Source organism: Notamacropus eugenii, chromosome 2 (genome assembly GCF_028372415.1).
Source record: "Notamacropus eugenii isolate mMacEug1 chromosome 2, mMacEug1.pri_v2, whole genome shotgun sequence".
In the NCBI taxonomy this organism is placed as follows: Eukaryota; Metazoa; Chordata; class Mammalia; order Diprotodontia; family Macropodidae; genus Notamacropus; species Notamacropus eugenii.
The window spans coordinates 328524109-328550426 of NC_092873.1; the positions used below are offsets into that span (position 1 = coordinate 328524109).

A 26318-nucleotide genomic window follows, 5' to 3' on the forward strand; every position below is an offset into this window, starting at 1 on the left:
TCCATCAACTTGGGGATACCTACCCAATTGTAGCACATGAATATAGTGATACATAATTGTCATAATTATTGTTATAACTGACAGCTAAGTGGATAAAGCACTGGGTTTGAATCTGGGAAGTGCCTCAGACACTTACTAATTATGTGAGTCCAGGTGAGTCACATAACCATCATAGCCTAGTTTTCCTTGTCTGTAAAATGGGTTTGGATTTCATGGCCTCTAAGATTCCCTTTCAGGTCTAAATGTACTATCCTCTTCCTATAAGAAATGATAAAAAGGGTCAGCTCCAGAGAAAACAGGAAGTACTCATATAAAGTGTTGCAGAGTAAACCAGGAAACCAATTTATGTACAATATTAATAATTTATATATTAAAGGCAAATAACTATTGAAAGCCTTAAAAAGTATGCTTAATGTAATGCCCAATAATGACTCCGGAAGATGGATGATGACGCATGCTTCCCCATTCTTGGCAAAGAGGCGATGAATTCAAGGTGCAAAATGAGACATGCATTTTCAGATATGAATAATGTGTGGATATGTTTTGCTTCTCAATATTTATAGTTAAAAGGGACACTTTTTATTTTTTGGCAGGAGAGGAGAGTTGAGAAGGGAAGGGAGTAATGATAATGATACCAAATGAGAAGAAAAAGGATCCAATGAAACACTAAAAAAAATAAAAAATACACCAAAGAGAGGAGAAGAAAGTTCAGACAGACAGACAAGAAGGACAATGTTGGGACTACTTTGTCACATTTAATACTGGATGTGCCATTACAAAAACAAGCTGTTGTAACAGATTTATACTTTCATATACAATCCTCTCTTTTTATTCTTCTTTGATAAGGAAATATTCATGTTTGTCAAATTCATAATAATAAAAAAGAAAATTTAAAGATGACAACCCTACCTTGGGGTACCTAAGTGGGAGAGAGCATTGGACTTAGAATCAAGAAGACTCATCTTCCTGAATTCAAAGCTGGCTTCAGACACTTACTAGCTGTGTGACCCCTAGGCAAGTCATTTAACCTTGTTTGCCTCAGTTTCTTCCTCTGTAAAATGAGCTGGAGAAGGAAATGGCCAACTACTGCAATATCTTTGCCAAGAAAACCCCAAAGCAGTCACCAAATATTGCACGACTGAAAAAAACTGAACACCACCCTGCCTTTCACAGCCTATTCTTGTTGTCTCAAACTGTTTCAGCAATGTTTCTCAGATTAGCTGATAGCTAACAGCATCTGTGACATCAGACAGGGAAAACCAACTAGCTGGCCAGACTGAAATATCATTCCCTCTCAGTGAAATCCATGGCCTCTGGCTATTTCAGTGTACTAAAACAATTGGAATTGAGGCATCCAACCAACTAGGAGAGATGATGGAGAGCTTGACAGAACTGGATATGCAGTGTTTGAAAGCAGCCTCTCCAGAAAGAAGGATGGAGTCTGAATGCAGAATGAAGCAGACTATTTTCTCTTTTGTTGTTTGGTTTTGTTTAGTTTTTCTCATAGTTTCTCCCATTCATTTTAATTCTTCTATGCAGCATGACTAATGTGAAAATGTACTTAATAAGAATGTATGTATAGAGCGCATATAAGTGCATGCCATCTTGGGGAGGGAGGAGGAGAAAATTTAAAACTCATGAAAGTGATTGTCAAAAATTGAAAAGAAAGAAAGAAAGAAAAATGAAGGAAACAAACAAGCAGCCTCTCCAAAGAAATGTGGCTGGCCACTCCCTCCTTCATCCTCACTCCTACTCTGTACAGAAAACCTGACCAACCAATGCCCTAGCAACCTGCCTGTCTTACCCATTGTTCCCCTCATGCTCTTACTCCCACTCCCAGGAGCTTGGACTTGGACTCTTAACATCATCTTGAGTTAGAGATATGTCTATTGCTCTAAGCACTCCCAAGCCTGGAGTCAAAAAAAAATCTTCCTGAATTCAAATCTGGCCTCAGAAACTTACCAGTTGTGTGACCCTGGGCAAGCCACTTAATTCAGTTTGCCTCAATTTCCTTATCTGTAAAATGAGCTGGAGAAGGAAATGGCAAACCACTCCAGTATCTTTGCTAAGAAAACCTCAAATGGGGTAATGAAGAGTCAGATCATACTGAAGAACAACAATTGTTTATCTGGCTCATTTATAAAACCCCCTTAAGGCTCATGACAGCTCTTAAGAACTAAGACACTATAGCTCAAATTTCCCTTTTTTTATCTGTCCTATAAGAAAGCTTCAATAAATCATCAATTTGTACATCAAAGATACAGTGGAAATAAAGAGGCTAAGGAATCCACCATTCAAATGAAAAATAAAACAAACCTACCAAATGAGAAACAGGGACAGCCCAGTATGGCAGCAAAGCACTAGCATTAGGGCATATGGGCACAAATCCAATTGCTTAGAGAAAGAGCCTAGCAATTTCATGTACCAGGTGATCAGCTTAAGAGGATAGCTTAAAACCAAACCCCACAATTCCTACTGGTGTCATTTTGGACAGATTGTTCAGAATCATCTCACCTTGTATCAGCTCTTTCAGAAAATATCTGCCTAACCACAAGCAAGAACAGCAGTAAGGAAGTATAGGTTGTCTTCATCCATGAAGAAAAGGAATGCCTTTTTTTTTTTGATAAATAGTATTTTATTTTTTCCAATTACACATAAAGATAGCTTTCAACATTAATTTTTATCAAATTTCAAGTTCCAAATTTTTTCTTCCTCCTTCTCTCCCCCTTCCCCCAAGACAGCAAGCAATCTAAGTTATACATGTGCAATCATTGAAGCATATTTCCACATTAGTCATGTTGTGAAAGTAGAAACAGAACAAAAGGGAAAAGCCACAAAAAAAGTGAAAATAATATGCTTCATTCTGCATTCAGATTCCATAGTTCTTTCTCTGGATGTGGATAGCATTTTCCTTCACGAATCTTTTGGGATTATCTTGGATCATTGTATTGCTGAGAAGAGATAAGTCAGAGTTGGTCATCACACAATATTACAGTGACTGTGTATAATGTTCTCCTGGTTTTGTTCACTTCACTCAGCATCAGTTCATGTAAGATTTTTCATGCTTTTCTGAAATCCACCTGCTCATCATTTCTTATAGAACAATAGTATTCCATTACATTCATATACCATACCTTGTTCAGCCATTCCCCAACTGATGGGAAGGAACACTTTTTAAAAAAATTCATGTGTGTGTGTATGGGGGTAAAGTGACTAGCCCAAGGTCACACAGCTAGTAACTGTCTGAGGCCAGATTTGAACACAGGTCCTTCTGAATCCAGGGCTGTTGCTCTATCCATGGAACTACCTAGTTGCCCCTAAAATACACTTATTTTTAGTGCAAGAAAACTGTATTTTCCATGGCACAAAGGCACCATGTGATAACATGAATCATGTCTTACAATGAAGGTTTAAATTCATTACTTTCTCCCCTATACAATTCCCTTCCACTCCCTTCCCTGTTTCTAATGACAGCACTATTATCTTTCTCTAACAACACTGAACTTGAATCCTTATGTGTTCTTGAGAGGGCAATGTGGTACAGTGGAAAAGTCACTGCTTCTAAATTCTGAGAAACTCAGTTCAAATTCTACCTCTAAGACTATGCGACTTTTGAAAAATTACTTGGCCTCTCAGGATCCCAGTTTTCTCATTTTTAAAATGAAGGGGTTACCCTATATAGTCCCTGAGGTTCCTTCCAGTTATGATCCTCTGACCTTTAACTTAGTTCATTCAACCCCCATATACAATTAGTTGCTAAGATCTATGCATTATACCTCTATAATATGGTTGTTTCTGTTCAAGCCCTCATTACCTCTTCTGGACCTCCTACTGCCTCTAATGTTATCCCCTCTCCGATTCAGAATGACACAATTGCCAAAATAATCTAAAATCCATACTTTCAAAGAAAGAGTTTCCATGAACTAAAAACTCAATATGTCATAGGATTTGGCAGCCCTAATACAGCTTTTAGACCCCATTAAGAGTGTCAAGAGCAGTCCTATCAAACTTTGGGTCAGCACTGGGTTACACAGCTGGAATATTGTCTTTAGTTCTTTATACCACATTTTAAAAATCAATCAACAAAAGTTATTAAGCATTTACACTCTGTCAGGTCTTGACACTGGAAAAGCAAACACAAAGAATGAAATTATCCTACTCACAATGAGCTTATGGTCAAATAAGAGGTACAAGTTATACAGCATAAGTATAAAGTGAATAAATACAAAGGTATATGAAATAGCTAATACAAGATGATTTGGGTAGAAGGACGCTAGAAGTTGAAGGCATGAAGAAAGGTTTCATGTAGACAGAAGATGATACTTTTTAAAGGAAAGAAAGAGAGCATTCCAGGTCTGGGTGACAGCCAGTATAAAAGCAGACAGGACACAGAAGGTTGTGTGGAAGGAACAGAGAGAGCCAGTTTGGCTGGATCAGAAAGTATGGGGGAGTGATGCCCATAGTGCTGGGCAAGACAGTTTGCAGCCAGGTCATGTAGGGCTTTGAAAGCTCAATAGAGGAGTCTGTTTTATCCTAAAAACATCAGGAAGCCACTGGAGGTTAACGAATATGAGAAACATCTGGTCTGATCTATGCTAAAAAACTTACCTTGGTGACTGTGTAAGAAGGACTAGAGTGTTAAGGCAGAGAGACCAATTAGAAGACTGTGGCAAGAACCTAGGAAAGAGGTCTCAACTAAGGTAGGAGCTGTATAAGTAGGGAGAAGGAGTCAGATGGGAGTAGGTAGGTGGTTAAAATATAAATAGCAAGATTCTTTTTTAAAAAGGAAAATTCTGACAATCAGAAGAAGGTAACCAGCATAGCAGAAAGACTAGAGACTATGTGTGCTGTATAGGCATGGATGGAAGAACCTGGAAAGTTTAGCACAGAGAAGACAGAAGGGGGAGAGAGGCAGGACACAGCAGTCCTCAAGTAGAGCTTTCAAGTAGAGGAGGAATTAGACCTAGTTTGCTTGACCCCAGAAAGCAGAATGAAGACAGTAGAAAGAGCTGACTCTGGAGTCAGAGTTGGCTGAGACACTTAGTGCCTATGCAAACCTGATATATTCTCTTCGGCTTTCTTGGCCCCAGTTTTTTCATCTTTAAAGTGAAGTGGTTGGATTAGATGATCTCTTAAGTTTTTTCCCTGTCCTAAATCCATTAGGTTCAATATAAAGAATGATTTCCTAGTGATCCCGGCATCCAAAAGGAGAATGCAATGTCTGTCTCAGAACGTAACAGATTCTACTCTGGAGGTTTTCAAGCAAAGTAGATCACCTGCTAAATCCCTTCTAATTCTGAGAAGTTAGAACCAACAAGATTGCTTCCCTGCTCAAAAACAGTATTAGAGGTTTCCACACTGACTACTGGATAAAATACAAATTAATTAGCCTAGCATTCAAAGGTCCCAGCAGTCAGTTTCCAATGTACGCATCTAGCCTTACCTCCCACTGTGCATTCTATGCACTAGCCAAAATAATGGTTGAATTGTTCCCTATATTTTCCTGCTTTCTCCAACAATTCCAGGAATCAATCAATCAGTGTGTGTGTGTGTGTGCGCACGTGTGCATACACATGTGTGTATACATGGATATATATGTGTATGTATATCCATGTATGTATGCATGTATATATGTATAATTAAGGGTCCACTAAGTGCCAGGCACAGCTGCTGGAAAGTGGGAATCAAAGACAAAATGCTCCTGCCCTTGAGGACATTCTATTGCATGAACTTACAGTATTTTGGAAGAGACAATATTTACATATGTAGCCTGAAGTGTTCTGGTAAATGTTTAACAACTGGCTCTCTAGGGGAAAAAAATGTAAGCACAGAGTGGTTTTAAGTTTAATCTGCATTATTAACATTTTCTTAATCACTATTTAAAGTGTAGACAATCAACAAAACAAATTTAACAATGGGCTCTTGAGAATCTGTTCAAGCTGTCTCTAACACACTTATAACTATATATAAAAATAACTAGACACCAGGATAAATTTATGGGGAATGGCCTAAGTAGCTGAGAGCATGAGGAAACCTGTAGTGGTACTTGAGTTCAATTTTTGAAGAAACAGGAAACTCTAAGAGGCTAAGATAGAAAGGCAGTGCATTCTAGATATGGGGGTGGGGGTGAGGTAAAAGGGGAGGAGGAAGCAACCAGTGTAATGATGGAAGATAGAATTTCAACATGTGAGAAACAGCAAGAAGGCCAGTTTGACTGGATAGTAGAGTATAGGAAGGGAAGTAATATTGTATGTGACCCTGGAGGCAATAGGAAGCCATTGGTGTTTACTGAGTGGAGGAATGAGATGTTCAAAGATACACTTTCAGAAAATCCCTTTGGCACCTGAAAGGATGATGGATTGGAGGTGGGATACTAAAGGCAGAGAGATCAATTAAGAAGGTATTACATAGTCAAGATGAGAGGTGATAAATTAAACTCTATCCACATGTGTGCCTTGAAGAAAGAGAAATTCTCTTTCTTCACCTCCTTCATGGAACCTTCACTGATTCATGCCCTCACCACCTGCCACGAAAATTTTCTCAGTGATTCATTGAATTTCTTAAAACTGTGCAGACTTTACTTTTGCCCTTACAAATTCTGTCTGTATTACCATTATTTGTGTATGCATTTCATCCCTCCTTAGACTAAAAGTTCTTGTAGGTAAGGACAACACAGATATTCCATCTTTATAGCTCTGTTCATTTGGACCTATTAAGTCTCAATCAATTTTTGACTACAGTAAAAGTGGGAGCAGGGTATGGCCAAACTGAACAAATGCTTCATTTTGTCCTTAGGGAGGATCAGTAGTCAGTAAACAAGTTTTCCTTACGTGCCAAACACAGTATGCATCAACTGGGGAGTGGCTCAACAATTTGTGGTATATGATTCTGCTGGAATGCCATTTTGCTACAAGAAATAATGAGCAAGAAGGTTTCAGAAAAATCTGGGAAGATTGATATGAACTGATGCAAAGCGAAGTAAGCAGAACAAGAACACTGTATACAGTAACAGCAATACTATACGATGATGGACTGTGAATGATTTAACTATTCTCAACAATACAACAATCCAAGACAGTTCTGAAGGACTTTTGATGAAAAATGCTATCCACCTCAAGAGAAATAACTGATGGAGTCTGAATGCAGACAGAAACATGCTTTTTTTTTTACTTTATTATTCTTGGGGTTTGTTTTTTTGGGGGGGATCTGTACTTTCTTTTGTAACATGGCTATTATGTATATACATTTTGTATGACTGCACATGTATAATCTATATCATTCCTGGCCTTCTCAAGGAGGGGAAAGGAGAGAGAGGACGAGAATTTGGAACTCAAAATTTTAAAAAACAAATGTTAAAAATTATTTTTACTTGTAATTGAAAAAAGTGCATAATTTTTTAAAAATCACCCCACCATATAGCTTTTGACAGATATTATCAAAATGAAAACTTACTAGAGAAGTATGGGCAAAAGACCTACTAACCTCTATAACCACTAATTTTTAATTTACTTCTCCCCATTCAGAAGTGTTTTTCTTCAAAATATTTAAAGGGATGATTTTATTGTAAAAATTATCAGCCAAGGTCTTGTCCAGAAATGTCTCTAACTATGGAGATTAAAATTTTCCAACAAACAATAAAAAAGACTGAGGGAGATCCGTGAGTCAATGGCACTTTATTAAAAGGTCACAGTCCCCTCTAAAGAAGTAGACCTCAGATCTTTCTCAGATCTGAGATGCCTCCTTCTTCCAGGGCCTTGTTTTCATAAAATTTGATACTGAATACTCTAAAGAGGCTATAGAAAGCATAGAATCCCATTAGTTGATAAATCTTGCTTCATAGGCTAAAAAATGATCTATCAGCAGGAAGGAATCTCAGGTTGGGCAAAGCATGGGACATCTCCATTGACTAAGTAGTCATAAAATGACCATCTGCTCATGCTGGACAAGAGAGAATGGTCCAGAGGTAAAAAAAAAGAAAGTTGGGGGATTTACCATGTTACTGAGTCACCTCCAGCACACTGGGCTTGGTCACCAAAGACCAAGGGAAAAGGTCTCTAGTTAGCTTGCTATGCTTAAACAAGTGCATTTACAAGCTATAGCTCACAGCTCTGGGGCCCAATATACAGAACTTATAATAACTACCCCAATGGAATTGATTAATACTGTTTGGAATAGAGTAGGGGTCCAAATGAATTATTTCTCACATTCTTCCCTCTTTGAGCCACAGAAAGACCTAAGTCTTTCTTTGAATCATTATAATCTTAATGCAAGGTGGGCAGTCATCTATGAGTAATGCAGAACCAGAAGGGGACAGTCCCCTTACTGAGGTGCAAAGGTGACATTAGGGAAAAGGGAAATAGGCACAACTTATACTGATAACGTTTCATTTGATTGAACATTAACTCATCATCTGCTACATGTACAATAAATATCTGAGGTGACTCTTTCACTGAGCAAGAACCATGAAGGACAGGTACCTCCTAGTAAAACATGCCCTACAAGATATGTAAATTGGGGGACCACAGGGCATTTGTTCAAGAGCAGCAGTACAACCACTGTTGCCCTACACACGAGTTCTGGGAATCTTTTTTGAATTTATGAAAACGATTCAAGCAATTTTGACCAACAGCCACCTCATTATGCTGATGAGAGGCAACATCCCTGCAAATACCATAAACAGATCTAACTGACTGTAACACAGGGAAAGGAGGAAAATAAGGAATATGTTGAGGTTCAGGAAGAAAGGAATTATCAGTCATTTGTGGTAGTGGAGGAAAAGAGGAAGGAGGAGACTAAAAAGGAGGATTCAAAGTTCTGATCACTGCAGCTTCAGGGACAGGTAGATTGGGAATTATTTGTAGAGAGGATGATAATGATGAAAATGTTGAGCTTAATAGAACAGAAGGCAGAGTGTGAGAAGGTGTGGATGGCAAAAGATTACTGTCAAGGCCTCTCATTAAAATTTCATGATGCTCTACAGAAGATACAACCTAAGGGCTCCAAGGTGCATGCCTTTACAGTCCCACTTTTTGACATGGCAGCACAACTGATGCAAGTAGCAAGAGTTATAGGACAATTACTACTGAAGTGGCGTATGGGGCTATATGGCTTCTTTGAAGCAATCTTTAAAAAGTTTATGTTAACTAACACAACACAGAGCCCCATAATGATAGCCTACAGCACAAAGAAAATTCAACTGTTGTGGAACAACTCCCCTTGTCCCATCTCTTATAGTTGCCCAGTCTCTAACACATCCTCTGATGCAGTCCTGTAGTCTTCTAGAGTCCTCTCCTCTTTAGAAATACTTCAGTATGAATGGGGCTTCTAGCGGATTTGCTTCTCCAGTTCAGGGCACTTCCAGAGATCTCCTTCTCTTTTAAAAATCTCTGACAGAATAATAGCTCTTAATACAGTTCTAGTTTGCTATTGTAATAACTTGGTCAGGTAAGAGCTAGCTCAAACCTTAATAGCACTAATATAAACACCATTAGACCAGAGAATTGCATTTTTAGGTTGACAAATTCAAATAAGAACTGAAAAAGTTTAAAAACTGTGAACCCAAATTTTATATAATTATATAAGAACCTAATCTTGTTACAACTATTTATTAAAATGAACTGAAAACTTTCACTCTAGCTATTTTCCTTTCTAGCTATTCTCCTTTAGCTGCTCATCCCTCCCCTGGGAGGAAGAGATTTTGCTAGGGAATTATAAACAGAACACTTTTTTCTTATGATGATGACCCCTGATACACAACTGAATTCATTTAAAAGTTGCCAAAATAGCTGCAATTGTCAGAAAAAGTTCTAAGATTGAATGTACAAATACATTTTAAGACAGTGCAGATCAATTAAGTTATTTACAATAAAACATGTTTGTCTTTCAAGACATGCTCAAATATCCAGGTGGTAATACAAACCCAAATAAAATTGACTTTTTACATTTAGGTGACACAAGATATTCTATCATTCTTTTTTTTTAAACTAAAACTAAAGATATTTCTGTTTTAGGCTTCATAATTAGTAGGACAGCAGTTTAGTCCCATAAATTGTTCCATCAATACCCAATTATCCTTACATTAATTTTAGGAAGGACTAAAACTTTAGTTTGAATAGCTCAAATCTTATACCTGTATCTTATTACAAAAGCTGAGATGTGCTCCAGTATTAGCCTATGAAATAAGGATTTCATATCATATTTATCCTGGTAACCTGCCATGTTAATAGAAATTTGCCGTAGGCAAAAAAATAGAGACATTGTATAGTAGGGAGAAAATGCTTCCCTAACTTCATGTCAATTCCAAGCTACTCATACAGACAGCCAATTGTATTGAGCCAGGCTTAAAAAGCAGAATATTTTCCATTTAAGAAGAAACGTCATATTGGGTAAACTGACTCAGGAGGAGTCAGCTGATGCCAAGAGTAATTCTCCCAGCCTTCCTCATGAGAACTCCACTATAACTCATGGATGTCCATCCCATGGGGTTACTGACCTAATAAGATTCCTTGATGATCATATCTGGAATCAGACTCAGAATAATATCAATTACAGTTCTATGAGATCTAATAGCAAGTTCCAATAATCATACCTTCACAGTTTGAAGTGGATTTAGTTATTAAGAATCACATATCCTTGATGTAGATGAAAAAAGTTGAAGGTCTATAATTTTATATTTCTATAACAAACCACCTTCTTATGTCAGCTTTGAAGGGGCTTCTGCCTTTTAGATCTGTGTCTCAGATGCCAAGACTTAACACAAATTCAATATGAAATAGAGAGAGCTATAAGAATAATTGTTATATTATGAATACACAATTCACCTGAAACTTCAGAGAATTTTAATTGTTACATAAAAAGAGACTTTATCTCTCTCAATATTACTGGACAGATATTTCAAACATTTTTTACATTTTAAATTCTTAATCCTATTTTGAAAATTGTAAAACATCTCACACTAATCATATTATCATAATGAAAGAATGTTATAGGGTGATCTCTTGTAAACTAAATAACCCATCAATTGTAAGTCTTCATGGTCTTTATTATTTGTGATTCAAATAACAATTCAAAATGATTCTTTGATACTAGCATGTATAACTTAATTAAAAAGCACCAACACAGTTCACCTTTTTTTTTTTTATACTTGCCCTTATCAAAGGAATTTGCTATGTGAGGAGAAAGGCAGAGACACAGTAGCATTAGCTCTTTTAATTTCAGGTATGAGTCACAGGCTGCCAATTGTATGACAGAATGTCACAGCCAGGCTCAGAATTATTTAGGTGGGAAATGTCTAATTTACCAAGAAGTCAAGAGAATCCTACCTCCACCTTTGCAAGGTTATTCTCTCAACTCTCTCAGGGATAGACGTTCACATGTGGCAGTCGTCAGATTACAGGTGCAAATGGCATTTTCCTTGAATGATGAACCAGCAGCCTTATGTGAGATCAGACACTCATAACTATATTCAAAACTTAGAATAGCGGCAAATTAAAGTCCCAAGAGACTCTTCCTCAAACAGCAAAATTTCACTAATTACAACTTAGGGCTAAATAATTGCTATTAGTTGGTTTTTTTTGTTTCACATATTAGCCTCACAATTTCATCTAAAATTTTTTAACTAATCACAACTATCATTCACAAATTTCATCTAGTCACAACCATCATTCCTCCCCCTTGATCTGCAGATAAAGCCAAAGAGAGAACATCAGACCATTTCTAGAATACAGTGGGATGAGATTCCCCCAGCAGAGTCCACTTAGGCAAGTGGGTCATACTTAGGCACAATTTCCTTGGTGAAAACTATGGTATCAGAGAGAGTTGTGGTTTTAGAACTAGGGAATAGTCCTTGGGGCAAGGACTGACTTGGGCACAATAACAATCTTCTTCTCTAAGTGTTCAAAATGAGGTGCAAAGTAGCAGATGGTCACGAGTGAATGTGACTTGAAACTCAAGGTGATTAAAAGCTACACAAGTTGGACAAGTTGCTGTCATGCAGCCTTAATAATCATATAACAGATGTGCTTATAATGTAACAGTATTCAGACTGAAAAGAGTAAGAAACTTGCTTTAATGGCTTCTCTTTTTTTTCACTGCCTTTTTTATTGAACACAACACTGATCAGGTGATAACAATTTAGTTAAATACTTTCAAATTTATCAAATCATAGAAAGCCATTCATCGTATTACCCTGGCATTTTCATGCTAATCATAGTAGTTTATGTCGTGCCTATCATGTGCCAGACTTGAAAATTGCTTAAGCTTGCTTTTAGTAATACTTTAAAATGTTTAGTCTATAACTTCTCAATTTTCTTAACATTCCATGTCAATTAGAAAAAGAACCTATAAATAGGATGGCATTTTTTTCAATTGTATTCCTCCAAGGTCTGAACAGTATGATGCTCATCCCTTACACAGGCCAGGCACTGCATTAATCACTTCCCAATTATGTATTTCTCCCAACAACCCTGGGAGAGAAATGTAAATATTTATTCTCTCCTTTGTATATATTTGTGTATGTATGGACTGATTAGATTTTCTAATTTACTACCATCACAATATTTTCAACCCAATCGCTTTTGATTTATAATGACTAGTGGCAATAACCAAACTGCATTTTGCACAAGATTCCATTATTTTTAATTAGCTTACATTTTAAAAAATTCATGGTGACACTCCCAACTTCCCATTCCTGCTTTTTATTTCTTTGAATTACCCAAAGACACAAATCAATTTCTCTAAATTTTCTAAGTTACTAATCCTTTAGCATAACTTTTGAAACCAGAGCAAGGAAACAATCCTTTCCCTATTTAATATTTGTTTGCTAAATTTCTACTTGTTTTGTAATGTTATATTGACTGGGGAAAGAAGACATGTAGTAATTGTCAAAGGGGCAGTGCTTTAAAAAATATTCGTAAATCTTTTCTATTTCTGTGGGATTAAGACCCTCTCTGAAATCTCCTTTTCAAAACTCCAAAACCCTTTACTTTCCAACCCTGAATTTATGCTGTCAGCACAAACAGACTCCAACTTTCTTCAGCCGTCTACTCATTCTTAACTTTTCTTATTTCCTTATGCAACACTACTCTGTCTTTCTTCTACTTGCTTAATTCCTCTGATTAAACCCCCTTTTCGTTCTTTGGTGATTACAAATGTACATTTCATACCAATTTCTTTAAGAGCTTTTGAGCAATTAGAATGTTACAATTACATAGTTTTTTGTAAATGATAGGCAAGTAGACTCAAAAACAACCCAGTACAACAAGTTCCTCATTGTAAAGTGTCAGATTTTCAGAAGCAGGATAACTGGAGAAGAAAGCATCCATCTCCTCAAGTTAACCTCTTTTAAACTGGAAAAGTATCCAGTTGTTTTGACAGTGCCCAGGGGATCAACCAAACCCCAGGTATGGCACAGGAATGTCACAGATATCAGTAAATAATTTGCAAGTTCTGCTTTTCCCACTCAAAATTTCAGTTTAATTTGATCTTCTGTAATCTGAGCACCCTCAATTAAGTGTGTATGCACTGAATTTATTCCTACATCTTTCATATATATGTATGTGTGTATATGTATGTATGTATATGTACATATATGTATGTATATATGTATATACTTAAGTCTGTCTTCAAGACTTCTTTCCCTAACTTACTACAGCCTTATTTGTACAATCTGAATTATTTTCACTAACCAGCTGATTTCAACACAAGTCATACTGTGTTATCATTTACCTGAGCAATTGATTTAAACTTCAATAATATCATTAAATTTCTCTTACCTTCAGTTACTTTCTGATTTCAAAACAAGTCTCCTTTTTCTGGGAGCACTTTGGGATTCACCTTCATTCAGGAGTCCCAATCAGGACTTGCCTGGTGCTCTCAGATTGGTTGTTTAAAAGCAGGAAACAACAGAAGGCTAATGAACCCCAGTTCTTCCCACTTTTATTCTTTTCTGAAGATGTACTAAAATTGCCTTCTAATAATGAAAATTCCTTCCTGTAATAAACTTATACCAACTTTAAGTACATTTTTAAAGTACACTTTTATTCTACACTAAAATTGAAACCAATTTCACAGACTGATACCCCAAAACTTCAGACTTAGAGATTGGCTAGCTGAAACTTCTTCAGGCTTAGCAAATGTGTTTCCCTTTTAAATTCAGAGGTGTGAAATTATTGAAGCTCACAAGAGTTTTATTCTAAAATCACATATACTATTTCCTGAATTTTTCTTATTTTAACATTTCCTTGAATGCCTATTTCACTGAATTTCTCCTGAACATATCTAATGACTAATAAGGCAGTTCTTAAAATTCAAACTACAGCTTTAAATCAATCTCTAGTCATTTTAAAGGTCCTTTTAAGGAGAAATTGATCTGTGAATATTTTGTTTTCATTTATTTGGTCATCAAAATACTATAAAGACATCCAAATTATAATTTAGAAAAGAAAGAAATTTAATTAGTCATCTCTCACAAATTTGGTTTCTAAACTTTTTTTTTGTATATTAGTTTTCAATTAATTTCTTTCATCTCAGCAATCTCCAACATGGCCAGTGTTGGAAACAGAGGAAAAAAACAGATTTGTCCTTTTGTAAGTCTTTTGTAAAACTTTATTTTTATTTCTTTTAACAGCTTGTTTCTTTTGGTTGATCATGCCAAAGGAAAAGGAACAGGTAAAACATTTGCTGGCTATGGGTTAGTACAAAGCACGAATCACATAGACAAAGCACGAATCACATAGACAAAACAGACATTTATCTCATTCTTTTAAAGATTTTCCTAACTGTATAGGATCCCTTTCCATCTGAAGTAAGGAACTCACTATTCCTGAACTTAGTTTCAACATTTACAAAATGAACACACACAGAACATAAAGAAAAAAGACACAACATCAAATTGGGCCTAAACTCCTAAGTTTTTCTCTAGGAGATTTTGAAGTCAAGATCTTACCTATCTCCTCTATTAAGTATGGATTTTTTAACCATCTTGTGGCTGGGGTCCTGCTGTCATCCCAGGATAATTCTTCTGTTTCCTAATTATGTTAATTCTGTTGTACACTCATCAAAAATGTCATTTAGTAACAATACAAAATTGCTTTAGTCTAAGTTGCCAATCGGGTCACTCATTTAAAGTGCCCTTTGTATTTTGAACTAGTCCCTAATAGGTAGAAGAGCTGGTTAAAGTTCCATTCTTCTAGACTTTTTACCCAAGTACAATCAGGAAAAAAACCATCAACTTGAGATTGATGAAGAATTTAGCAATATCAACAATTTATCTATTCTAAGCTGATTTGGGAGATTATTCAATAAAATTCCATAACTTTCTAAGTAATCAAGTTCTATGCTTTGGCCAAAACAATCCCCTAAACGCTTCATATTCTCAAACCAAAATATACACAGTTTAGTAGCTCTTTCTTTAGTTATCCTGGACAGGAAGTCCACTCTTGTCCCAAAGGGGATTCCTGGGGGATGCATTTCTCCTCTTATGCCTGACTCCATATCTCCTATGGGTATCCTGACCAGGAATGGCACTCCTCAGAGGAACTTCTCCTGAGAGAATTGGATTAGATTCCCAAGGTACCAGTCTTTTGGCTTATTCCAACTAAGAAGTTCCCCAATGAAGACGCTAGAGATGGCCCCCTTTGATTAGGAATTCTGCGAGGCAATCTTCTATCTGCCTGAGTTCTACCTTCTATCCACCTGTGAGCACCTTCCTCCTGGAAGTCCTTTTCCTATAGGTAACACTATAATCCAGAGATTCTTTTTGGCAAATTCTCCAAAACTTCCATTTCTTAATTTCTGCACTTGCCCTCTAGGGTCCAAAGACCAGTTAACTAGGGCCTAAAGGGCTTTTATAAGTGAATATTCAGCAAAATTTGTATCTACTTTCCTTTCAAACTTCCTAAAAATTTAGCTTTGATTGTCAGTGACTACCTCAATCCTAAGTAAATATAAGTGAAAATAACCTTTTCCTTTCCTCATCTCTGTAAAACTAAAATGAGCCTTCTTCTTAGGTCAGAAGAGGATGGGATCGCTCCCAGAATGGTCACACTCCTTGACAGTTTACAGTAGAGGGAGGGAATCTCTCCCCTAAGGCTCTCAGGTCGGGACAGAATCACAGCTCCCTCAAGGTGTGGTCAGAGCACTCCAGTTGGGAATCACTGCCCCAAACCCTACCTATCCAGGGACTGGTTCTCTAGATGGATTCCTTACCCCACTATTAGCCACTGAAATGATTTCCCCCTCAATTAGTTTGAGAGATTTCTATACTAATCACAACAATGATGTAATTGATCTCTAATAAAAGGTTTTAAAGGCAACAACGACAACAACAACTATTTTAACCCTGCCAACAGGAAGTTTTAAAATTAGCTAGATGGCTAGCTGGCTGAAAATGAGGAACAAGCAATTCCACTACTGAATCTCTCTAGTCTTAACAAAATGAAAGTAAGAAAAACAGAGAAAAAGAAACAGTAGCTTATGTACAAAAGGTTAAAATTATGACCACATAACTTTTATAAGAATAGAATGAGTGCTCCAGAGCTTATACATTTACATATTAGTCACAAATTCAAACAGTCCCTCTTAGTCCAATCAGGGACCCTTCTTAAAGAAAATGAATTTAGGGTAAATCCAGATAGATCCATCAGTCTTCAGCTTAGAGAGACTGAACCTCAGACTCAAAGAATTTAGGTACAGACACTGAGGGGAGTCCAAACTCTGAGGGCCGATATTCATCGGGGAGCCATCAGTGAAAATTTCTCCTAGCGTGCACTTCCTTTTGGGGTCCCTTGCAGGGTTAGGGGCCAGCCTAAAAAGACTGAGGTTCACGCATCACAGTCCTATCTCATGTGCCAATAATATGGGAATTAAAATTGTCCAACCTACAATAAAAGAGACTGAGGCAGAGTTCTGAGCCAAGGCACTTTATTAAAGGGTCCAGGAGATGGGGAGAATTTATGACCAAACAAGAGATAGAGAACATTCTGAAATGCAAAATGGATTATTTTGATTACATTAAATTGAAATGGTTTTACACAAACAAAGCCAATGCAACCAAGATCAGAAAGGAAGCAGAAAGCTAGGAAACAATTTTTACAGCCTGTGATAAAGTCCTCATTTCCAAAATACAGAGAGAACTGAGTTGAATTTATAAGAATACAAATCATGCCCCAATTGATAAATGGTTGAAGGATATGAACAGTCAGTTTTCAGAGGAAGAAATTAAAGCTATCTATAGATATATGGAAAAATGCTCTAAATCACTATTGATTAGAGAAATGAAAATCAAAACAACTCTGAGGCACCACATCACATTTATCAGACAGGCTAATGTGACAAAACAGGAAGATGATAAATGTTGAAGAAGATGTGGAAAAACTGGAACACTAATACATTGCTGATGTTGTTGTGGTAGATCCAACCATTCTGGAACTATGCCCAAAGGGTTATAAAATTGTACATACCCTTTGACCCAGCAATATCACTTCTAGGTCTGTATCCCGAAGAGATCATAAAAACAGGGAAAGGACCCTCATGTACAAAAACATTTATAGTAGCTCTTTTTGTGGTGGCCAAGAATCGGAAATTGAGGGGATGCCCATCTGAACAAGCTGTAGTATATGAATGTAATGGAATACTATTGTACCATAAAAAATGATGAGCAGGTGGACTTCAGAAAAACCTGGAAAGATTTATATGAACTGATGCTGAGTGAAATGAGCAGAACCATGAGAACATTTTACAGGGTAACAGCTACATTGTGTAATGACTGAGTTTGAGAGACTTAGCTCTTCTCAGTAATACAAGGACCTCAGACAACTCCAAATGACTCATAATGGAAAACGCTATCCATGTCCAGAGAAAGAACTTTGGAGTCTATTTGTTCACCTTTTCTTTTGTTGTTTTGCTTTGTTTTTTCTTCCTAGTGCTTCTACCCATTAATTCTAATTCTTCTTTACATCATGACTAATGGGAAAATATGTTTAACACAAATGTATAAGTGGAGCCTATATCAGATTGCATGCCATCTTGGGGAGGAGGAAGGAGAGGGAAGGGGAGAAAATTTAAAACTAAAAATCTTATGGAAGTGGATGTTGAAAACTAAAAATAAATTAATTATAAATAGAAAACATTTTTAATTTAAAAATAATAAATAAAGGGTACATGAATGAAGTGGACTTCAGATCTTCCTCATGATCTGAGATGCCATCCCTTCTTCCAGGGCCTTATTTTTAAAAGATTTGATACCAGATTTGATACCTGAACCTTAGGAGGAGACTACACAAAGAACAAAATCTGATCTTGTTTTGAGGGCCAAAAAATGATGCATCAGCTAGAAATGGTATGTAATAGGGGGTTTCAGGCTGGGCAAAGCAAGGGGCATCTTCACCAACTAAGTGGTCATAAGATGGTCACCTGCTCATATTCGATAAGAGAGAATGGTCCAGAGGTAAAAAAGTAAGTTGGGGGACTTTCCATGTCATTGTGTCACTGCCTGGTTTTGGTCACCAAAAGGAGGAGAAACAAGGGTAGATGGCCTCTAGGCTTGCTATGATTAAGCAAGCAGATTTACAATCTGCAGCTCACAGCTCTGGGGTCTAATATGCAGAACTTATAATTGCTACCCTTATGGAATTATATCAAATTGATTAATACTGATTGGAATAGAGTAGGGGTCCAAATGAATTATTTCTCCATTCCTGGACACATGAGTAACTTCCATCTTTGTGAAGCTATAAATCATACTTAGAGGAAGAATGTATATACAGAGTTGGTCTAAAAGCCATGAAGAGCTGAGTTCAAGTCCCACTTCTGATACATATTAGCCATAAGCTGCAGAGAAGGTGCTTACCTGCATTGTTATAGAGGGAGTTTCTTCATCCAGGAAAATGAAATCATAAGTCAAGAGCCCATCTTAAATTATATTGTTCAAAAAGTTAATTTAAAAAACAATTTATGCCCAAGTTTCTGCCCAACACAACCCCAAAATAGGGACTTTCCAATTTGGACACAATTTTCTTCATAAACTACATAAACAATTTTGAAAGCATCTATCAATTGAAGCCCTTGCATGTAAGTGAAAAAATTACATAACCACATTTTGTTGTTTAAAAAAACCATCTTCAGTGACCAAAAGGTGTGGTTGATTTCCTTGGCCCTTGTCAAACACCTACAAAACCACTTTTACCCTCTGCTTTATCGTCATGACAGCTACCATGGAAAAATAGCACAAAAAGTAAAAAACGCGCAAGAAATAAAACCCACAACAATTTTGGTGGGTGCTGGGACTTAACCGTTGGGCTGTTTTTTAAAGTGCTAAGTTGCTGCAAGATGTAACAAAAAGACCTTTAAATCTGAATATATCAGAAAGGCACTAATGTTGCTTGGATATCACCTACCCTTTGAGGGTCACTTAAAATATAGACACCTCCTGAACAAAAAACTTCAGCCCTAAGAAAATCTTGTCTGGTGACCTCATGCATCTATCTAATCCAGTCCAAAAGAATGAAATGCATACACTGTGCAAGGCGCTATTCTGGACACTGGGATGTCCAGACGAGGTAAAAAGGTAAAAAGCAATTACTGGCCTCAAGGAGCTTCTCTTCTGGGGAGGGGAAGAAGGTAGAATACAAATAAATGGTTGTAGGTCTCTATACCTATCCCAAGGCCTTTCTATCTCCACCATCCTTACTATCTCAACAACACAGCTGTCTTGACGGATGGTACAACCAACCACGGAGCTTGGGGCATATCAGACCCCAAATCTCTTTCCCACCACTTTTTTTTTGTTGCCCACCCCCTCCCAGGTAATTCCACTTTAGGCAATCTCTTCCTGGCACCTACAGACACATTCTCATCCTTATACTATTCTGTCTTTTTCAACTCTTAACTGTTTACTTTAAGATAAGACTTCCCTCATTCTTTAGTATCATGTATGAACTGAGAAACTGATTATCATGGATGATAATCACAAGATTAGGGTAAGTGCTAGACATATACACGCATACACATATATGTGAGTATACATGTGTATGTGTTCATATATAGATACATACTTACATAACAATGTTTCCATATGTATACATACACATTCACACACATATAAGAAAATCTCTGAGTTTTAAAGAGAAATTCCTCCTAAGAAAAACCAGGAGCAATCAACCCTAAAACCTTTCAATACTCCCAAAAGTCTTCTTTGGAATCTCCACCAGTCTCTAACTGCATCCTCAACCTCTTCTAATTAAACTATCTTCCTTCTGAATACTGACTATAATATGAGGAAAAAAGAATGACTTCATATTTGATTTTTAAATTTTATTTTACTATTATTTTCTGTTCTGATTATTAACATGGCAATAATATTATTTTCTATAATTTTTCATCCAAGATGCATAATATTTCAGATAGGTCAGAAGCTAAATAGGTTTTAGGCGGGGGTTAGTCTGGAAAAAATTCGCAATATTCATTCACTGTTTTCTATGGAAAAATGGGTTCTCCAAAGAACTAACATGCAAACAAGCTATAGAGGACAACTGGTGATTGCCTGTTTTACAAACAAATGTCCCACGTTCTAAACAGTGCCACAAAAGGGGTCTGGGGCACAAATCCTAGCCTGGAACTTTACCAGAGTCCTATTCTGAACAGTCAGTCACATGTGAATTTGTCTCCCAACAGCTGCTCCTCTTTGGGCTCTTCCAAGTCAAAAGGTACAGAAAGATCTCAAGCAGTTTTCCTACCAAAGGAGGACTAGGGTTTCCCCTCCTCTCCCCATTCCCAAAAAAGATACGACACTTGTCACAGTGTCAACAGTGGAAAATAGTTCTCAGACTGGAATGGAAATGGAAACAATGATGCTTCCATTTTTCTCAACTCCCCCCTCCCTTCCCTATAATAGTGCCAGGCAATAGCTTGCAAAAATGGCAGGTTCCTTTATGCAATGGAATTGAGCTAAGAGATATTTTGCAACTATTAAGTTGGGTGAGTAGAAAGTTTTCTGTGAATTTTTGTTGGAAGACATATACACTGAGAAGACAGCCCACCCATCTAGCCCTACAAGGAAGTGTGAGGTCCACAGGTCTGTACCACGTTGCACTTACTTTCAGACCTTTTCAGTGTATGGATCAGTTTTATTGATTTCTTTCCCTCTTCTTTTTCCTGTCTTTAAAAAGCGCTATTTATTAGATGGGATGCCTCTCTGGTAGAGGTATTGAGAGGAATCCTGGAAAAAACTATGTGTTAAAAAAAAGACATCTATAAAAATTTTACTTTTTGAAAAAGAGATAAACAGAGATAATTATGTTATTAATGGACCAATGTATAGCTAATATGAACTATATTCTTCCTATCTTAAATAAACTTCAGGAAGTATGAGGACAGAATTCAGTCCAAAAGAATCCAGAGATAAACATTTCTCACACCTTCCACAACTCCCACCCCTCTCCCAAAAAAAGGCAATGAGGTATGAAAGGTAAAAAATACTCAGCTTGGGAATCAGAAGATCTGTTTCTGAGTCTCTGCTCTGTGTGACCTTAGGTAAATTACTTAACATCTCTGAAATCCAGTTCCATTATTGTAAAAATGGAAAAATAACTGTCCTGCCAACCTTACAGGGTTGTTTTGAAGGTCAAATGAAATTATGCATGTGAATGTGCTTTGTAAACTATAAAGCATTATGATTATTAAATTTTAACAAATTTTCAGAAGAGAATAGATTAATAAATGCCCTATAATGCTGATTTTTTCAGGGCAGCTAGGTAGTGTTGTGGATAGAATACTGGGCCTGAAGTCAGGAAGATCTGAGTTCAAATCCTAGCTGTGAGACTCTGGGGGAGTCATTTAAGCCAGTTTGCCTCAGTTTCCTCATCTGTAAAATGAATTGGAAAAGTAAATAGGAAACCACTCTAGTATCTCTTTAAGAAAATCCCGAATGGAGTCATGAAGAGTCCAACAAGACTGAACAAGAACAACAGAATGTTGGTTTGTCCCTGATTAGTATACAGCAGGGATTGGGATATAATGGGGGAAGGGGTTCTGAATTTCCTGGCTTCTACTTTAACAGAAAACCTTTTATAGAAAATATTTCTGTAACGTATAAGTTCATTTTTCTTTCTAAGTAAGTAAAAGATACTGAAAACTGAGGAAATTTTCAAGTGAGTCCTATGCCCTTAAAAGGATCAAAAATTTAGAGCAGAGAAGTATTTTAGAGATTATCTAATCCATCATTGCGGGGGTAGGAGAACATCCAGGAATTTGGATGTGACAAAATTTACATCTTTATTTTTTCTAACCTTTGGAAAACTTTGGTTTCCTTTGTAATCATATACATTTTATTTTATGTATATAAAAACATTATTATGAAAAGGAGTCCATAGGCTTCACCAGATTGCCAATACACACACACACAAAAGATTAAGAACTAAACCAAATTTTTCATTTTACCAATGAGGAAATTGAGGCCCAGGGAGTTTTTTTAACCTCTTGTCCTAGGTGACTGCCTCCAAATTCAGCTCTACACCACAATGCCTCTGCTTATAGACCAACAATGCTGCTACAACCCAAAACAGTTTGGGAACTCCTCTCAATTCTTTTGACAGCTATTAGCAGCATTTTCTTTAAAAAAAATAAATGCATTCACTGGTGACAAACGTTCATCCACAGAGGGTGATTATGATTCTTTTTTTTAAACAGCCCAGAAATCATTTATAGCCAAAGCTAGTGAATAAAAGTAGAGATCAAACTGGGAAATATATTTTTGGTCAAAACAAAGCACCATTATATAGTAACAAGACTGATTTGTATATGTCTGTGCAGCTTGTAAGTAAAATGTCATATGCAAATAAGAGCATCTGGAGGATGTTACTATCTATAGTGAATTTCTCTTCCATTCAGATTCTGCACTGGACTCGTGAACACCTTTGGCAAGCATCTGCTATATTATAGGATTTAGGGATGGAAGGTGTAATCTAATTTAGATTCCACCTATAAAGATAAGGAACCTAAGGATCAGAGAGGTTAATTGATTTATCCAAGGTCACGAAGTTGATAAAGCGGCAAGTCAAGATCTGAACCCACTTATTCTGAGTAAATCCAAGGTTCTTTACACTACATGGACCCACTATATTATACTTAAATTCTCTCTCTCTCTTTCTCATACACATACACACACACACACACACGCCTTGCACAAGCAATACAAGATGAATTCTTTTAAAAATTTTTTTCAATTAATAAATAACTCCCCTCTCTTCCTCCCTCCTCTAGAAAAGAAAAAGGAAAAACAAAATTCTTGGAACAAATACGCATAGTTAAGCAAAAAAAAATTCTAAGACTGTTCAGGTCCAAAAATGTGTGTCTCACTCTGTGTATCTATTCCATCACCTCTCTTTTAGGAGGTAGGCAGTATTCTAAATTATGGATCCTTTGTAATTACGGTTTATAACTGCATTGGTCAGAATACTTATGTTTTTCAAAATTGTTCTGACAATGTTCTGTTCACTTCAGTTCAAGATGAGGTTCAAGTGATACCCACTCTGCCTACACATTCCTTATTTGTGTAGAATTCTACTACTGTCCCTCAATTCCCTCAATTTTGTGAGATAAGAAATGCTGCCCTTGACTCTCCCTTTTTCTTCCCTAATGTATCCTCTTCCCCATTTCCTTTCCTCTTTTAAGATCATCAAAACATAAAATGACCCCCAGTCTCCCATATTACTTGACTCCTTCTAGGACACTGGGCAGCTAGGTGGCAAAAGTGTAGCAGGCCTGGAGTCAGAAACCCTAATCTTTGTCAGTACAAATCTGACCTCAGACACTTACAAGTGTAAGTCAGACCCTGGGCAAGTCACTTAACCGTGTTTGCCTCAGTTTTCTCATCTGTAAAATGAGCTAGAGGACAAAATGGCAAATCGCTTCAGTGTCTTTGTCAAGAAAACACCACATGGGGTCATGAAGAGTTGGACATGACTGAACAACAATAAGGACATTGTAGTTCTTAGGGGTATCATCTCCTGACACTCCATTAGAATACAAACACTTCATCTTTATAAAGTCTTCTGATTGCTCATTAATATTTACCTTTTTATAATTCTCTTTACTCCTATATTTATATTTCAAAGTTTCTGTTCACTTCTAATCTTTTCATCAGAAATGTTTCAAAGTCCTTTGTTTTATTAAAGGTTCAATTTTTTCCATGTGGGATTATATTCAGTTTTTCTGCATTTTTCTTAATTATGGGATTATTATTTTTTGTCTTTTGGAATGTTGTTTTCCATATTTTTACTTCTTTAAAGTGGCGGCCTTTAAATCTTAATGTGGTTCCCTATTATTGAATTTTTTTCTTTCTCAATACTTGTATTATTTTTTCTTTGATCTGGAAGCTCTAAATTTTAACTGTCATATTCCTGGGAGTTCTCATTTTTAAGTTTCTTTCAGGAGGTGACTGGTGGATTATTTGTCTGGGTCAGTAGTTACTGATTATATCAAGCCTCAGAATATTATAAGATGTCTTCAATGAAATGCAATAGCCACTCAAAAGAGACTGGTGTAGTAATCCACACATAAAAATCTAAGTGGATAAAGAATGCCTAGTGATAAAATCATTATATTCAGTAGGACAGGCAATCCATTTAGTTAAGGTGGAGGGAGAGAGAGAGAGACAGAGACAGAGAGAGATAGGAAGAGAAAGAGAGAAAGAGAAATGTTAGGACAGGCACTGTGGATGGACAAGGAACTGGGCCTACAACTGAACAGGAAAGGCAGAAAGAAGCAGGCTAGACTTTATTTGGAAAATTATAAAGCATTTGCAATGATCTCAGGCTACTCCCTGAGACCAAAGCCCATTTGTTTTTGATATTATTTTTCTAGCTCTAGAAAATAATTATCTGGTAGTTTGACTGGTATGGCACTGAATAAGTAAATTAATTAAGGTAGAATTGTCATATTTATTATATTAGCTTGGCCTACCCATGAGCAACTGATGCTTTTCCACTTACTTAGATCTGACTTTATTTGTGGGAAAAGTGTTTTATGATTGTGTTCATTGTGATCCAGTCCCTGGATCAAAGCCCATTTCTTAATTCTGATATTTTCCAAGTGAAGTTCTATGACTTCCAGTCAAATAATCACAGCAGATAGTCAAAATGGCTTGTGGTACAAAAGGCAAAGGAAACATATAGGAATGTTTAAGGAGTCTGCCACATATTATCAACAGCTTGCATGAAAGAAGTAGCATAAAAGACCTTTTCATCCAAGGCATGTATGATGGGAAAAAGAGACAGGTTAGTCACACAGCAAGAGTAAAGAGTAACAGCTCTTCACCCCCACAAAACATTAAAAGACAACAAGAAAACACTCCAGCACAAGGCATGGATAGGCTCTGGAAGATTCATGAGAGGACATACACAAGAACCGTACAGGATGAGAATGGATGGATAGATTGTGATCTCCACCTGTAGAGGTAGTAGCCATAAGGATGAGGTCATAAGCACTGAAGTAGCTTGTAATGTGTCTCTGGAAGAGATTCCAAAAATATTTTGAGCGATAGCAGCCTCTGAAGGTGACTGTTTTGAAGGACAACACTAGCTTGGAGAGATGAGGGGTTTTTGTATGTTTATTAAAATAGCTCCATTACTTTACCATCTGACCACATATCTCTACACTAAAAAGGATAAATTTCCCTAAGTGCAGGAAGAGCTTAAAGTTTTAAGATGTCATCTGAATGTGATTAAAACAAGATCCTGGTTAAAAATAGGCAGTATTTACAAAGATGCAGGTGTTGAACTGAATTCAATACATTCCACAAACATGTTCCCCAGTTTGATAGCGTTTTTAAAAGTCAATGTCCTTTAGTGCACTTAATAGAACCAACCTCAAAATAGAAAGGAGGTACCTTCTCTTTTTTCGGGGGGTGGGGAGGGTTGAGGCAATTCGGTGATTTGCCCAGGGTCACGCAGCTAGTTAGTGTCTGAGGCTGGGGATTTGAACTTAGATTCTCCTGATTCTAGGGTTGGTGCTCTATCCACTGTGCCATGTAGCTGTCCCCTTCTCTTTTGATACATAAATCACAAAAGGCCCTTTCAAAGAGGAAAGTGACTTTCTCACTGAAGAAAGCTCAACTGCTAAGGATGCTTTGTCTGCCATTCCCTTGAGCCAATGGGTGGCACAGTGAGGGAGGTCTGCCTGGAACCCAGGAGCTCTCAGTTCCAGAATACTTACAGTGACCTTGTAAAAGTAACTTCCCTCTGGGTCTCTTCCTCTGAACAATGAGGGCATTGGGATAAATCCTGCAAGGTCTTTTGCAGCTCCAAAATTCTAGATACTGTGGA

At 37.0% G+C, this 26318-nt stretch overlaps 1 protein-coding gene across 7 annotated transcripts in view; it reads right to left on the reverse strand.

Annotated features, from left to right (window-relative positions):
- Positions 1-26318, reverse strand: part of PITPNC1 (phosphatidylinositol transfer protein cytoplasmic 1) — a 378124-nt gene that overhangs the window by 332000 nt on the left and 19806 nt on the right. Inside the window, exon 1 of one of the 7 annotated variants that reach the window (XM_072645457.1) lies at positions 14945-25781. The exons of the other annotated variants lie outside the window; for them this stretch is intronic. The gene's annotated coding sequence lies outside the window, so the exon portion shown is untranslated. Of the gene's footprint in view, positions 1-14944; positions 25782-26318 lie in introns of those variants that run through there. 7 annotated transcript variants of the gene reach the window in all.